We start from the raw sequence: 14,208 nt of genomic DNA, 5'->3' as shown, positions 1-14,208 counted from the left end.
AATGGGTCTTATGCTGTCAAAAGCTGCATGTTTGTTGTGTATAACAATGGATGTTTTCTATAGAAAATGGAAGTCATGGAAAGCCTGAATCTGCATTAAATTTACATTGGAACCCACCAAAACCACAAGTAATTCATGTTTCATTTTGTGACTAAAATACCCACATTCAATCGGGAATGGATACATACAATCAATGCTGCATGGATGGTGGCATAGTGGTTAGCAGTACTGCCTCACAGCACTGAGGTCATGAGTTTAATGGGCCATACGTGTGGAGTTTGTATGTTACAGTTTCCTCCCACAGTCCAAAACATGCTCCCTATATCCTCCTGTAGTTTTGCCTGGAGGCTTCTCATCACCTCACAGTTTTAAAGTGGTATAATTCTATGTGGACAACCACATAGAGAGCCTGATTCACTGGAGCACACTACTGCAGCCACCAATGCATCTTTATGCTAATGCTGCAGCCAATGCGATTAAGACGTACCATCGGCCGCACTCTAGTCGCATCATCAAAATATTGCACTAGCCCTATGGAGGCGCAGAATCTCCATCTGAACATGGCCGTCGGAATCATTGCAACGCAGCCACTGACCGCGACATGCTTGTGACAGCCCCACATCTGGCTAGCCACCCCCCTATTACCACCCAGAAACTCCCATCAAAATTGCCTCTCTCTGCGTCTAAATTCGTTCTGCGGATCTGGCAGTAACCATCGGAACGCATGCACAGTGTGACTAGGATACATGCACAGACTGAAAAAATCAGGTGCTAGCGTGCGGCATCCCGAAGCTTAGTCGCACTATATTGCATTGTACACCTTAAGTGCCACGTGATGCTGTTACCACACGCGATCCTGACCTGAGACACTAGTTAAGTCAGATTTGTGCTCGCAGCTCAGGAGGGTGCGAGCAGAAATTCTCTGGTCGTGGATTTACAGGGCAGCCAATTGAATAGCTCCAGGCACTCATCCCGGGAGCTACATTACCACGCTGGGAATTGAATTGCCCCCAGTGATTGGCACCAGATAATCTTTAGGGTAGATAACGCTTTGTGCAATACGAATTCATGTTTATCATAGGTTTTCATATGTGTAATAAAATATTACTGTAGGTATGGCTGGTTGGAATTCACAGAACCTGTTACATATAAAACTAATTTGCAGGTGATGCCTAGTGCAGGGTTGGCGATATTCTGGCTGCCCCTTCCAGGATGGAGCAGCCAGATCGGCATAGCACTGGGCGTGGCCAGTGTACAAGGGGGCCGGCTGGATAGATTACCTGTATTTGTGGGTGGAGCGGGGGGGCGGGTATGGCGTGTCCACACGGGCGCGTCATTTTGGCCCCGTCCCTGCTACACGATGCCGGGGGTTTCTCTTATTAACACGGGGAAGGGGGAAGGCTTGCCTACCTTTCTGTGGGGCCGGGAGCAGCAATCGCTTTTTTTGGAGGCTCCTAGCCGAATCAGGAGGGTAGGCAAGTATGGCCTATTGATGCCCTTACTTCAAGAGCCCCTTAGGTCCCTCCCATTGGTTCTCCAGGCACTTCCCCTCAGCTGCCTCCAACATCATACCATTGGGGAAATATCAAACCTTCTACACAGGACAGGTGGAGGTGTTGCCCAAAGCAGCCAATCAGATGCTAGCTATCGTTAATCTATTACATTCTGTGCTGCTTTGTGGGGTTTTTTTTCTGTACAAACTTTATTGACAATCAACAGCCACACAGAAGATGTCCAGATTGCCTCTCTTCAGCTGGAGGCGGACTCCCTGAAATAGCAGCAATCTCCCTGACTCCATAAAGATTTTAGCAATCTCCCTGATTGCACCTTACTCCCATTATGAAACTGTTAAATATATTTAAAAAAAATATCTAAAAAACAGATATTTATACATTCATATGGGAGCATTTCGCTGCATTGGTTATAATTATAAGGAACAATGATCCCTATGGCTACATGTGTTTTCTGTATGTGTTTTAATCAACAAGTAGATCTTACTAACTGCTTTCGGGCTCATTTATATTTGAATGTAAATCACATGTAGCTGTATACGCCCACTTTACCTCGCACTCATTGTTGCTGCTTTCATAATCTCCCTGAAATTCTTTTTCAAAAGTAGGCATGTATGCATAACGGTGGCACATTGTGACTGCAACATGGCTCATAGCAATGCTCTGTACAATGAGCAATGTTGCTCTCCTGTAATTACACTTGGTGTGCAAAGCTGCACATCACGGATAATTGAATCAGCCCGTTTAATCATCAATGTGCTCATATATTTACCTAATTGTTGTGAAGAATATCTCGCTAGTTCTCTACCCTCACCTTTCCTGCGTATCCTGTAAGACACAGGTTCTCAAACTTGGTCCTCAGGACCCCAAACAGTGCATGTTTTGCAGGTCTCCTCACATAATTACTAGTGAAATAATTAGCTGCACCTGTGGATCTTTTAAAACGTGTCAGTGAGTAATAAACACACCTGTGCACCTGCTGGGTGACCTGGAATAAGTGAACTGTGTGGGGTCCTGAGGACCGAGTTTGAGAACCACTGCTGTAAGACATTTGAGAATTATTGTTATCAATGAATACAGACTGCACAAATAAATTGCTTTAATTAAAATGTTTTCAGTTAGTTTAGGTAAAACAAACAATAAAACTAGCTATAAAAAAAAAGGAATTGCAAATAAGACATACTTACCTAATCTCCCGGAAGTTGCGGGAGGCTCCCGAATTGTTGGGTAGCCCCCACCCCGAAAGTGTGTCTCGATCTTCTGCATCCAACCCACTTCTTGGAGACGATAATTGCTGAGAATTGCAGTTCCATATGGAGGGGGCCGTGCTAAATGCTGCAAAGCCATGTCATTTAGCACCGCCTGCTCCTTGCTATACTGTGATTCACCATGATGAGGCCTAGTGACATAAGAGCCCCGTACCCGCTCCCAAAGTGACCAATTGAAGCTCCCTTCCAGGCTTCTCCCGAAGAGGACTTATAAAAAGTCGGTAAGTATGAAATAAACTAGTAAGTGTAAACTGAGAGGAACAAAATTAATGTGAGAATGGTGGCTGCAATGAGAAGCTCTGCAGGGCCGAATTAACAATGGGGCGGGGCGGGTGGAACTGCAGCTCCATGCCCCCAATGAAAATAGGCCCACAGCATCCAATGCAGACAGTGCTGACAGGGAAGATTTTTTTTCCTGTTAAGACCAGCGGAGGGTGGACATCAGGAGAACCCCAGCCTATTCAACCCTGGACAATTCAAAGCTCTGCCCATCCCACCGAGTGCCCGAAACCACAAACATTTACCTGAAGCACTCCAACAGAAGCCCTGCCCATTAGCTTTGCTCAAAGCTCCTCCCTGACCCATCAGAAGCACACCCATTCCCCCAGAACAGCTGAAGCCCTGCTATCTCCATCTCCCAAAGCTCCGCCCATCATGCCAAGTGCGCGAGCTCTTCTCCTAGCCACCCGAAGCTCCGTCCCCAGTTACCTGAAGCTCCACCCATTCACTCTCAGCAAGTGGTGGATGGCTGGCTGGGTACTGAAATAATGAGCAGAGAGAGCTTCCTGTGAAGCAGCAGCAGCATGAGGGAACATTACCAAAGAACCATCTGACAGGTCAGTGCATACTTGCTGACTACTGGGGGTAGCCAGGTCAGAAAGGCAGGGAGGTAAGGGGTGGCATAAATGAACCGTGTATAGCTCCCCTTCAATATTTCTACCTAGAAGTGATGTGCAGTGAGGACAAAAGTGCGGTTCCTTGCCCGTACACTCCACAAGAAGAAGAAATTTGTCCACCCACAGGTTTTTACTCCCCCTCTATGCCCACGTGGATAATAGGGAATGATGTTGGACAGTAACTTATGACTTCAGGGTACAAATACTGATCTATCCACTACCAAATGGGGGACAGCGCAGGGGCGTGATGTCATTATCTCCCACATCATCATGTCGTCATGTCCCCAAAACCAGGTCTGTCAACAGCTCTGCCACGGCTCGGTACTGGGAGGGGGCATGGCCAACTCTGGAAAGTGTGGCCAGACCCCCTCCTTTCAAAAAAGAAAGTATATAATATATTTGTGGTATAAGTCCAAACAGCAAAGCGTACATTTAAGTGTATGGCATTACACAAAGCAATGTTTTGGGTAGCCATGTGCCATTTTTTCTCACTAACTACATAATAAATCTATTCTATTCTGGTAACCCATTAATTCATGGGATATATATATATATATATATATATATATATATATATAAAAGGAGGAGACCTGGCTGTGTCTGTCCTTTTCCAAATGCCGATGAGTCACCGCACTTCGGTTCAGCCGTCTTCTGCCAGCTTTGGACCTACTTTGAGGTCCCACAGCCTTCGCCCCTCCATCAAGGCACAAGCGCTGGCAGGTCCCTGAGTGGAAAAAATGGTGCTGTGCTGGTAGGGTGACCCTCAATAGGTCCCACTAACAAAGAGCGGGGGCAAGCCTGTTGGATCAGTACTTGCCTACCCACATAGACACCACTGAAACCATATATAATGTTTAGGCTCTTTTAAAAGACATGTAAGGCAGGTCCAGGAAAACGTGCAGTGGTATGGTAAGTCCAATGCAAGCGAACCTAACTGTCCCTACCTGAGTCTTCGGCTTCCAGCGCGGCCAGCGTGTCCTCGCTCTGCCTATGCTGCACGGGAAGCCACACAATAAATTTGTGGGGTAGCAGCAGCTATGTGCGGTGGCCAGGAATGACGTCAGAGGGTCTGTGACGATCATGACGGCTTGGTCCACTGGTACTCCGCTGTCCTTCCTCAGCTTTCTTTGTAAATCCAACGCGTTTTGTACCTTGAAAAAAGTACCTAGGCAGGTACAAAACGCATTGGATTTACAAAGAAAGTGGAGGAAGGAAAGCGGAGTACCAGCGGACCAAGACGCTTGCTTTGGACTTACCATACCACTACACGTTTGCCTGGACCTGCCTTACATGTCTTTTAAAAGAGCCTAAACATTATATATAGTTTCAGTGGTGTCTATGTTTATGTTGTCTTCTGTCTGTCCCCTTTTTCTTTCTTTTATTCTGTTTTTCTATTTTAACATTTTTAAAGCCCTTATTTAGCATCAGCACTCGTTTTTATCTTCCCTTAAACTTGACTTCTTATAACTGTTTTTTACATGCTTTTGTGCTTTTTACACTAACAACCGAGCGCAGTTCATTTAAATTTTTTTTTTACTTGCCTACCCACAGTGGCGTCAGAAAGGGGATGTGGGCCGCACCCGGGTGTCACCCGCCATGGGGTGACACCAAGGTGCAGACTCCCCCTCAGTGACAGGAGCCGAGTGCTGCACTGTATAATTAAGTGCAGCACTCGGCTCGTGACACTGTGAGGAAGCCGGCCAGTACTGCACACAGGGCAGTCCACACCTCCGGCACCCCCCCTGCCCCCCAGAAATAACATGACCACTGTGGTTCGGCTGTGAGGCCAAGCCCCTTCCCGTGTGGTCACGGCCCCTTTGCATGAGGCCACACCCCCTTTACAGCAGCGCACGGCTTCACCTAGCACCCAGCATCCCTCCCTGCACTGGGTGACACCGCGGGGAGGGACGCCACTGCCTACCTATGCCGTATTCAGTGGGGATGGGATATGGGGATGGGATATGGGATATGAGAGACTATTGAATTTTGCTGGCATCCCGACTGATTCTATGCAGATCTGTTGTGATATGCAGTACCATAACAGCTGTGTGTGTGGGGGGGTTATAACTTGGACTGATACAGCAAATCCCTTCATAAAGTGACTTTTACTTTTCAATGTGGAGTCAGGTGTATCTGGGACACTATAATGTGTATTCAGGGCACTATGTTGTGGCATAATGTGTATTTGGGACAATATAATGTGGCATAATGTGTATTAAGGGGACTATGTTGTAGCATAATGTGTACAGAAACGTTGGTTACACTATTGTTTCCTTATTTCTCGCAAACTGTTTTACATTATGATGGGACCCTGAAACTGTGCGGTAGGACCTCAAATTTTATAAAATATGGGTCCCTGGGACTCACATACTGTACTGTAATTTTCATGTCAGTGCAATCATTGTATGTATAGTGTGGTAGTATTACCAGCGATGGCGCTGGTGAGCAGCAGATTCTGTGTTGCATTGGATAGATCCTCCAACACAGGGTAGAAATACTGAGTTGTGACACACCTTTGGGCTGCCTTGTGGAGAGAGCTCAGGTGAGGGCTATCAGTCAGGCTGAATGTGGAAGCAGTCCAAGAAGGACTGGCAGCTACAGAGCCCAGTGTGCCTGGAGGCCATTGGGGGCCTGAGTCGAACCTGCAGAAGACCGAAAAACTCTAAACACTGTATATGTGACATTGAAGGAGCTAAGCTGCAGGCTAAGGAAGCCAGAGCCTATACCTGGAGGAGACAGGGAAGGTCACCAAGATTGACTGTGTTTTATATAGCTTTGGCAGCCAAGTCAGGCTGGAGCTGGCAATAGACCTGCAGAGAAGCAGGCAGAACTTTATTGGCAAACTAGCTGCACCATAATAGTCAGGGCACTTTACCACAGCATGGAGAGGGGGCTTTCTATACTCTATGTGGCACATTCTGGGTAATTAACTAAAGCCAAGTGCCACACACTGCTTTTCACCTATTTTAACATCATTACATCTGCTTGTATCCCTTACTTCTGTATCAGTGTCAAACAAGCAAATATGTGACCATTTGCTGTAAGGTGATTCGGGGAACTCAGTTATGCAGCGCCTAGACATGAGTTAGCAGCCTGTATGTAGCATAGATGGTGCTTGCATTTTTATTGTGAAAGACTGGGTATGTAATAGCAAATTTACATAAGCAGATGCAAGAACCACAATTACACTGTACTCAGCTGTCATAAAAGACCTCCTCACTGACCCAGTTGTCTTGTAAATAGGATGATGAATGACATGAGACGAACTACAAGTTGGATGTATGAGCTATGTTTCATATAGAGGTGTTTTTGACAATATTCCTGCACCAGTTCAGCAGGAGTCACATAACAATCTGGTATATGAAGAACAAGGTTAAGAGGAGGAAACAGTACATGCATGGAATACTTGCCAACTCTCCTAGAATGCCTGAATTTCTGAGTCCCACGGACTTCTGGAAGAATAGGGCACCCTCCCACTTCATACCTACCACCTCCTAGGGAAATAAAAGTGACGGGGTGTTGGTTGATGCGATTTTTAGTGAATTGTATCATCACAGCCCTGTCCCCTATGCATGGAGCTGCGATTCATGGTATTGTGCCAAATGGTGTGAATTGCCCATCCTTTCCCACCCAAAGGTGACCACTGCCATGTCAAACCCAGGAGGTCTCCCAGAGGGAAATTGAAAGGTATTGGCATGTATGGTACATGGGTATAGAACTGATTTAAGAATAGATGATATAGGGTAAATTATATAAAGACAGTATATGCAGACTGGGTTAAAGTAAGTGTTGGTGTATTACAGGGTTCAGTATTTAACCCTGTCCCTTTTAATCTTTTTATTGATGAACTTGTAGTAAGGGTCTGTATTTGCTGATGGCATTAAACTATAAAGGGTTTTTAACAGGATATGTTCAGTATCCTGGCAGGGGATGCCAGCACTTGGAATACTGGCGCCAGAATCCCGACACCTGTCAGAATCCCGGCACCAGCTTACCGAAGGCAAGTAGCGGGGTTGGGGGGAGGTTTAGAGTTAGGCACAAGGGGGAGGGTTAGGGTTAGGCACTAGGGGGGAAGGGTTAGGTTTAGGGTGCGTGGAAAGGGAGGTTAGGTTTACGCACTCGAGGGGGAGGTTAGGTTCTGGCACCGGGGAGGATTATGGTAGGGAGAGGGGGAGGGTTAGGATACTTGTCGGGATGCCGGCGTCAGGATTTTGACCGCTGGGATCCTGAGCTCCAGCATCCCGTACCCAACCTGCTATTACCAAAGGCCTCATTCAGGAATGCACGCAAGCCCAATGGTTTTTGTACATCTCTGATGGAGGGGCACCTGCGCAGGACCTGTTCTGAGTAGGTGAAGAATGGACGCTGCGGCTGTTTGGGGGGCAGGGTGGGTGTGGGTCGCCCCTGTTTTCTGGTAGTGCCGCGGCCAGGGTCTGTGTCCTCAGATGTAAACTTTCTGGCCTTTGCTACCTCATGGTTACTCAGATGGCTGATGGTCTTGCAGATGAGCTGATGCTGCATCTTAGGATGCTCCACTCTGATCTGCAATGCTGTCAGGAGACATCTTTTCTCCTCAGAAGTCTCCTGCTGCATTAGCATATGATATAATCGCTGCTCCGTCCAAAGACGCAGCAGCAATGTGAACTGCGTCCATCTCTGAATCAGGCCCAAAGAGCGGAATAGCAACTTGCTGAAGAAAGATTTAGTCAAAATGGCATATTGGAACACGACACTGCAGATTTAATGTAATGAAGATTAGAGATGTGCGCCGATACCCGTGTTTTGGTTTTGGATCTGTATCTCCCCTGGTCTTGGATCTGGATTGGTTTTGCCAAAACCTCTCTTCCGTGTTTTTTTTTTTGTTTTGGTTCTGGATTTTTCCTTAAAAAAATCATAAAAACAGCTAAAATCACATAAAATGGGCCTGTTTTTGTTCCTTCAGCATTATTAACCTCAATATAATTTATTTCCACTCGTTTGTGACCACCTCACAGCTCACAATATTGATTTTTTTTCCATCTAGTTAAGGGCCAAAAGGTTGCATCCAGCTATCTGGCTCAAAACTGAGTGATAAATAGAGTTGAGGACTGTGCAAAGATGATGGTTGGGGTACCCCTTGAGGATTGAAGAACTGATAGTTGATAATTGATACAGTCACTGACTGAAGTAAGAATTGATAGTTAATTGTTGATGCAGCCTCCGAGCTTAGTAGTAGTGGAATACAGAGCTATGATTAGGAACCAGTCCTGCAACAGCCTTGAGGGCTGGAACTCTTGGCGGGATGTTGTCTTTGGGCCATGCAGCAGGGTGCAGCCTTTGGGCCGTGAAGCAGCCTTGAGAGCTGAGAACCCTTGACTGAATATCACTGTTGTGCGACTTGTGCCGCCGGGTTGACACAAGCAGCAGTACACTGGCTTGCGTACACTTGACGCTAATGTATGGCTTGTGCCGCCGGTTTGACACAAACGGCAAGTGACTGAAGTGGGGACCATGCCGTTTGGATAACAGAAATGGCAGGAGCAAAACAACGCAGACTAACTGGATACTCGACTTGAACAGGAGACTCACAGCAAAACTGGCGGAAACACATGTGAACGCTATCACTGGCACCTGAGAAACGCATCTGCAAGGTAGAAAAAGGAGGACGCACCAATCCTGATCCAGCAGAGGTGATGTCAGCCAGATGGCCACCCCATCAATAGAGTGGTTCAGAATTTTCTTTAAAAAAAATTAAACGGGCATGCAGGAGATGCTGTCTGTGGCCATTACAATTTCTGGACATTTATAAACCATAAAATTAAAAATGTGAGGCAGCAATGCCCCAAACAGCACATAATGCAAAGAAAAGAGGTGCAAGGTAGAATTGTCCTTGGGCCCTCCCATCCACTCTTATGTTGTATATATGAAACAGGACATTCACAAACCAATCACTTCAGCGACAGGGACTGCCACTTGTGGCTGAAATGATTGGTTTGTTTGGACCCCCCACAAAACAAGCTGCCAATGCGCAGTGGACATTGGTGGCAATGATCCCATACACAAACTGGCTTTACAAAATCGGATGTCATCATCATTATCATCATCGCCATCAGTGTGTACATCCTCTTCTTCACACAATATTACTTCGTCCCCGCTGGAATCCACCATTACAGATGCTTCTGTAGTTTTTTTACTTACTTGCTGGTAAAGCTCTTCCTCATGGAATTTGTAATTCATTTTGATGAACATCATCTTTTCCACATTCTGGGGAAGTAATCTCCTACGCCGATCACTGACAAGGCTTCCCGGCTGAGTACACACTTGAGGGTGGGCAACTTAAGTACAGCAAAGCCAGTTTGTGTAAGGGACTCCAAATTGCCTCTTTTTCATGTCAGTAGTGAAACGGACTGTCTGATATGCCTATTTGGATGCTATCCCTAAAATAATCATCCACCATCTGAATGGTGACTGTATCAGACAAAGTCACGGTAGACATGTCACTCATTGTAGGCAGTTCTTTCAGACACATCCAGATGTCATTAGATTTTGCTGACTGATCTGCATCACCACCAGCAGTGGGTCTCTTAGGAAAATAATTTTTTTTCCTGGCAGCTGCAGAAACTGAAGGAGGAGATGATGCAGTGTCATGTGCCGCTTGAGCTGACAATTATTTCACCAACAGCTCTTTGCATCTTTTCAGATTTGTGTACTCCGGAAAGAAAGACACAAGGTATGACTTAAACCTAGGATCTAGAATGGTAGCCAAAAAATAGTGATCTGATTTCAATAGATTGACGACCCTTGGATCCTGACAAAGCGAATTAAGTGCTCGATCTACAAGTCCAACATACTTAGCGAAATCACTCCGTTTGAGCTCCTCCTTCAGTTTCTGCAGCTGCTTTTGCAAAAGTCTGATTAGGGGAATGACCTGACTCAAGCTGGCAGTGTCTGAACTAAAGGCCTGATTCAGAGCCGCTTGCTAGATGTGATTGCTCTCACGATGTGTATGCAAATTGCGTAGGCAGTGCTATCGCACAGCAATGCATTAGCACGCCCAGTATTCCTTAGAGGGCGATCACATAGTGTATGCAGACACCCACCAGCTTGTTTTAAGATGCTCACGATGTGCACATCATGTCCAGGAAGTGTATGCAACCATCGGTACATCAGATGCTATCACAGCGCTTGAGGTTGACCATACCCTGCCGCAAGCACTGCGAGCACTTCAGTGTAAAAACAAGCCAGGTGATGTCTACTATGATGCTGTCTTTTAATTATGCACACCTCTAAAACACCGTTGAGATGCTCAGGCACACCTGCATTTGCACCTCCACTCCCCCGTTTTTAATGGCCAGCCCCTGTTACCACCTACAAACGGCTTCCCCTGTCACTCACTGTGCTGGGCTGTCTATGCGCAGCAAGCGAATGCATTGTGAACTTTCTCTAAGGTATGGGCATGCGCACTGCGATGCATATGCATGCGCACAATGCATACACACTGCATACCATCGGCAGCAGCGAGAGTATGCATCTTAGCGAGCGGGTCTGAATGAGCTCCTAAATTCACATTTGGCAAGTTCAAAGGGTTTGAGAACCTTGCACAACACGGAAGTTATTCTCCACTGCGCTTGACTAAGGTGCATTCCCGCTCTTTTCCCTATGTCATAGGCCGTAGTGTAGCCTTGGATGGCCTTTTGCTGCTCCTCCATCCGCTGAAGCATATAGAGGGTAGAATTCCACCTAGTTACTAGCTCTTGCTTCAGCTGATGGCAGGGCAAATTCAACAGTTCTTGCTGGTTCTGCAATCTTCGACAAGCAGTTATGAATGTAAAAAATGGGCAGAAATCTTTCGGGCCACCGAGAGCAACTCCTGCACGCCCCTGTCATTTTTTAAGAAATGTTGCACCACCAAATTAATTGTGAGAGCAAAACACAGGATGTGTTCGAATTCACCCAAATGTAATGCTCGCACAATATTGCTGGCATTGTCAGAAATCACAATGGAGTAAGCCATTTTGCAATGATTTCCCTGAGTTTTTCTAAGCGGTATACCTTTTACTGAAACTGGTGATACACAGAGTAGCCTGCCTCTGAATGCGCTTACATTTGTTAGATGATGATGATTGCTTCTGCTGCTTTTTGCACTGCTGGAGGCAATACACCTACCCAGTGGGCTGTCACAGTCATGTAATCTTTAGTTTGCCCTGTCCCACTTGTCCACATATTTGTGGTTAAGTGGACAGTGGGCACAACAGCATTTTGGAGGACATTAATAAGGTTTTTTTTAATGTCCTTGTACAGATTGGGAATTGCTATTCTAGAGAAGTTATTGCTATATTTGTCTGGGGTTTATATTAGAGCTGTGGGGATTTAGATACATATATTGGTACTGTGGTTACAGTTTAAGTATATTAAATTATTGTTACATATTTGTATTGTATTGATATAATTCTAATTCATTGTGATGTTTTTTATGCATTGAACATTCATCTTTAGAGTGTTGATATATGTTTTATTAAAAGAGAGTTTTATTTAACTGTGGGTACATTCTTTCATTTCACAGCGCTGTGTTTAAGTATCGATTTCTGCGTCAGCATGTAGACTTGTGCGGCTCATCTCCACATTTGCAGAGGGAACACAAATGGTGGAAGGAGGATCCTATTCAAGTACAGTATTAGAAAGATCAGGCTCACACATGGCAACCGCAGATACACTTGGACTCCCCTCAGGGATCTGTGACTTTTCGGAGACAATTAAAAAAATGTTTCTACCTCTTCTTCAAGCAGAAGGGCTTAAATCATCACAACTAGAACCACCAGCCATAAATAAAGGCCAAGGCCTTATCCTTTCCTTGCCACTTCGTGTAGTGAATGGCATATTGGCAATTTTTTGTTTCTCTAAAGCTGACTTAGATTAAGATTTTTTTTTCTTTAACAGGGTAAAAGTTTATTTTTTTCACATGGCCTGACTTAAGCCCTGATGCATCAGCCTTTATAGATGACGTTCGCGGCCTTGCATCGTCATCATGACTGCTGATGGCAGCTACAAGACTGGTATGTGGATCCTGCTCTCCTGTCATGTGTCACCAAGCAATTAGAGCACAGCTAAGTTGTGGCTAACGCACACAACCACACACAGAAAAAAAAAATGATATATTTTTTTCACACTGGGGGGGAAGAGCACCCCTGAGCAAGGAAGCAGCCCCTTGATAAATGACACAGGCAGCACCCCTGTGCACCTACGTTGCTGATAAGTGTGGCCAATGCACACACACACACACACAAAATTTTTCATTTTTATATTTTGGGGCACTTGGGGGGGGGGGAGAGTACGCACACACACACAGAAAAAATACTTTATTTTATTTTTTTGGCACTTGGGGGGAGACCACCCCCGAAAAAGCCACCAGACCCTTGATAAATAACACAGGCAGCACCCCTGCGCAGCTACGTTGCTGATAAGTGTGGCTAACGCGCACACACAGTCCAACAAAAAAAAAATAATAATTTTTTTTGTCACACTGGGGGTGAAGATGAAGAGCATCACTGATGGACAGAGCAGTGAGCAGCCCCTGGACAACACAGCAGCACAGCCAGCCAGCCCCTATAAACAACAGACAGCCAGCTCCTATGGCAGGGCCCGAAGTGAGCCGATATACAGCGGTATGCCATACCGCTACTTCAGCCAGTGTCCCAACTTATTGTCGGCGCTGGGAGCTAAAGAGCAGCTGCAGCATAACGTGGAGATGTGTCCAGCTAGGGACACACCTCCAAGCAGCGATGGCATGAGGGGAGGATCCCGCCACCATGAAAGATGCGGCCACAGTAATACAAACGCGTCGCCGGTCATGAACCAATCACGTAACTGCGGCCAATTAAGGACTCGAGAATCATCGCGGTGGTCATTTTAACTTGGTGCTGGCTGCTAGCCAATCATGGCTTGCGGGCCGGCAGCCAATCAGAAGCAGCCACGCGGCTGCAGCATCTGATTGGCTGCTGGTCCTTGCCGTGATTGGTTTACAGCCGGCACCAAGTCTAGCCTGGAAGGGGGATGCTGAAATGCAACGGAGCTCCACTGCAGTGCCAGCCGGGGGACGGGAGGAGAAGCCAGACTGTCAGCGCTGACTCCGGAACATGGAACAGGTACAGGGGGTAAGAGAGGGAAGTATTTAGTGTGATGTGCAGGGGATGGGCGGAGGGAAGGGTGTGATGGGGGAAGGGGGAGTAATGGCCATACCCCCACTTCAATATTCTCACTTCGAGCACTGTCCTATGGACATTAAGCAGCCAGCCCCTGACACAACTGACAACAGTAGCCAGCCCTGTCAGCACTATCACAGCCCCCTCCTTCCTCTTCACTGAGTGTAAGTAGCCTAGCCAGCCCTCACAGCGATCACAGGCAGCCCCCTCATTTCTCTTAACAGTGTCCACTCTAGTCTACTCTCAACACACAGTAGCTAGCCAGCCCCTCAGCACAGCGATCACAGCCCCCTCCTTCCTGTTCACTGTCCACAGCCGGAATGAAAATGGCGGCAATCGTGTGACCTTTTATACA

At 46.4% G+C, this 14,208-nt stretch overlaps 1 protein-coding gene across 4 annotated transcripts in view; it reads right to left on the bottom strand.

Annotated features, from left to right (window-relative positions):
* Positions 1–14,208, bottom strand: part of AKAP6 (A-kinase anchoring protein 6) — a 479,843-nt gene that overhangs the window by 414,032 nt on the left and 51,603 nt on the right. The window contains exon 1 of one of the 4 annotated variants that reach the window (XM_088456597.1): positions 2,284–2,349. The exons of 2 other annotated variants lie outside the window; for them this stretch is intronic. The gene's annotated coding sequence lies outside the window, so the exon portion shown is untranslated. Of the gene's footprint in view, positions 1–1,410; positions 1,446–2,283; positions 2,350–14,208 lie in introns of those variants that run through there. One more of the 4 variants, XM_088456598.1, reaches the window with a different exon arrangement.

Source organism: Taudactylus pleione, unplaced genomic scaffold, assembly GCF_031769625.1.
Source record: "Taudactylus pleione unplaced genomic scaffold, aTauple2 ptg000707l, whole genome shotgun sequence".
NCBI classification, from domain to species: domain Eukaryota; kingdom Metazoa; phylum Chordata; class Amphibia; order Anura; family Myobatrachidae; genus Taudactylus; species Taudactylus pleione.
Note: the sequence above shows the minus strand (reverse complement) of the source record. Positions and strands in the feature narration are given on the sequence as shown.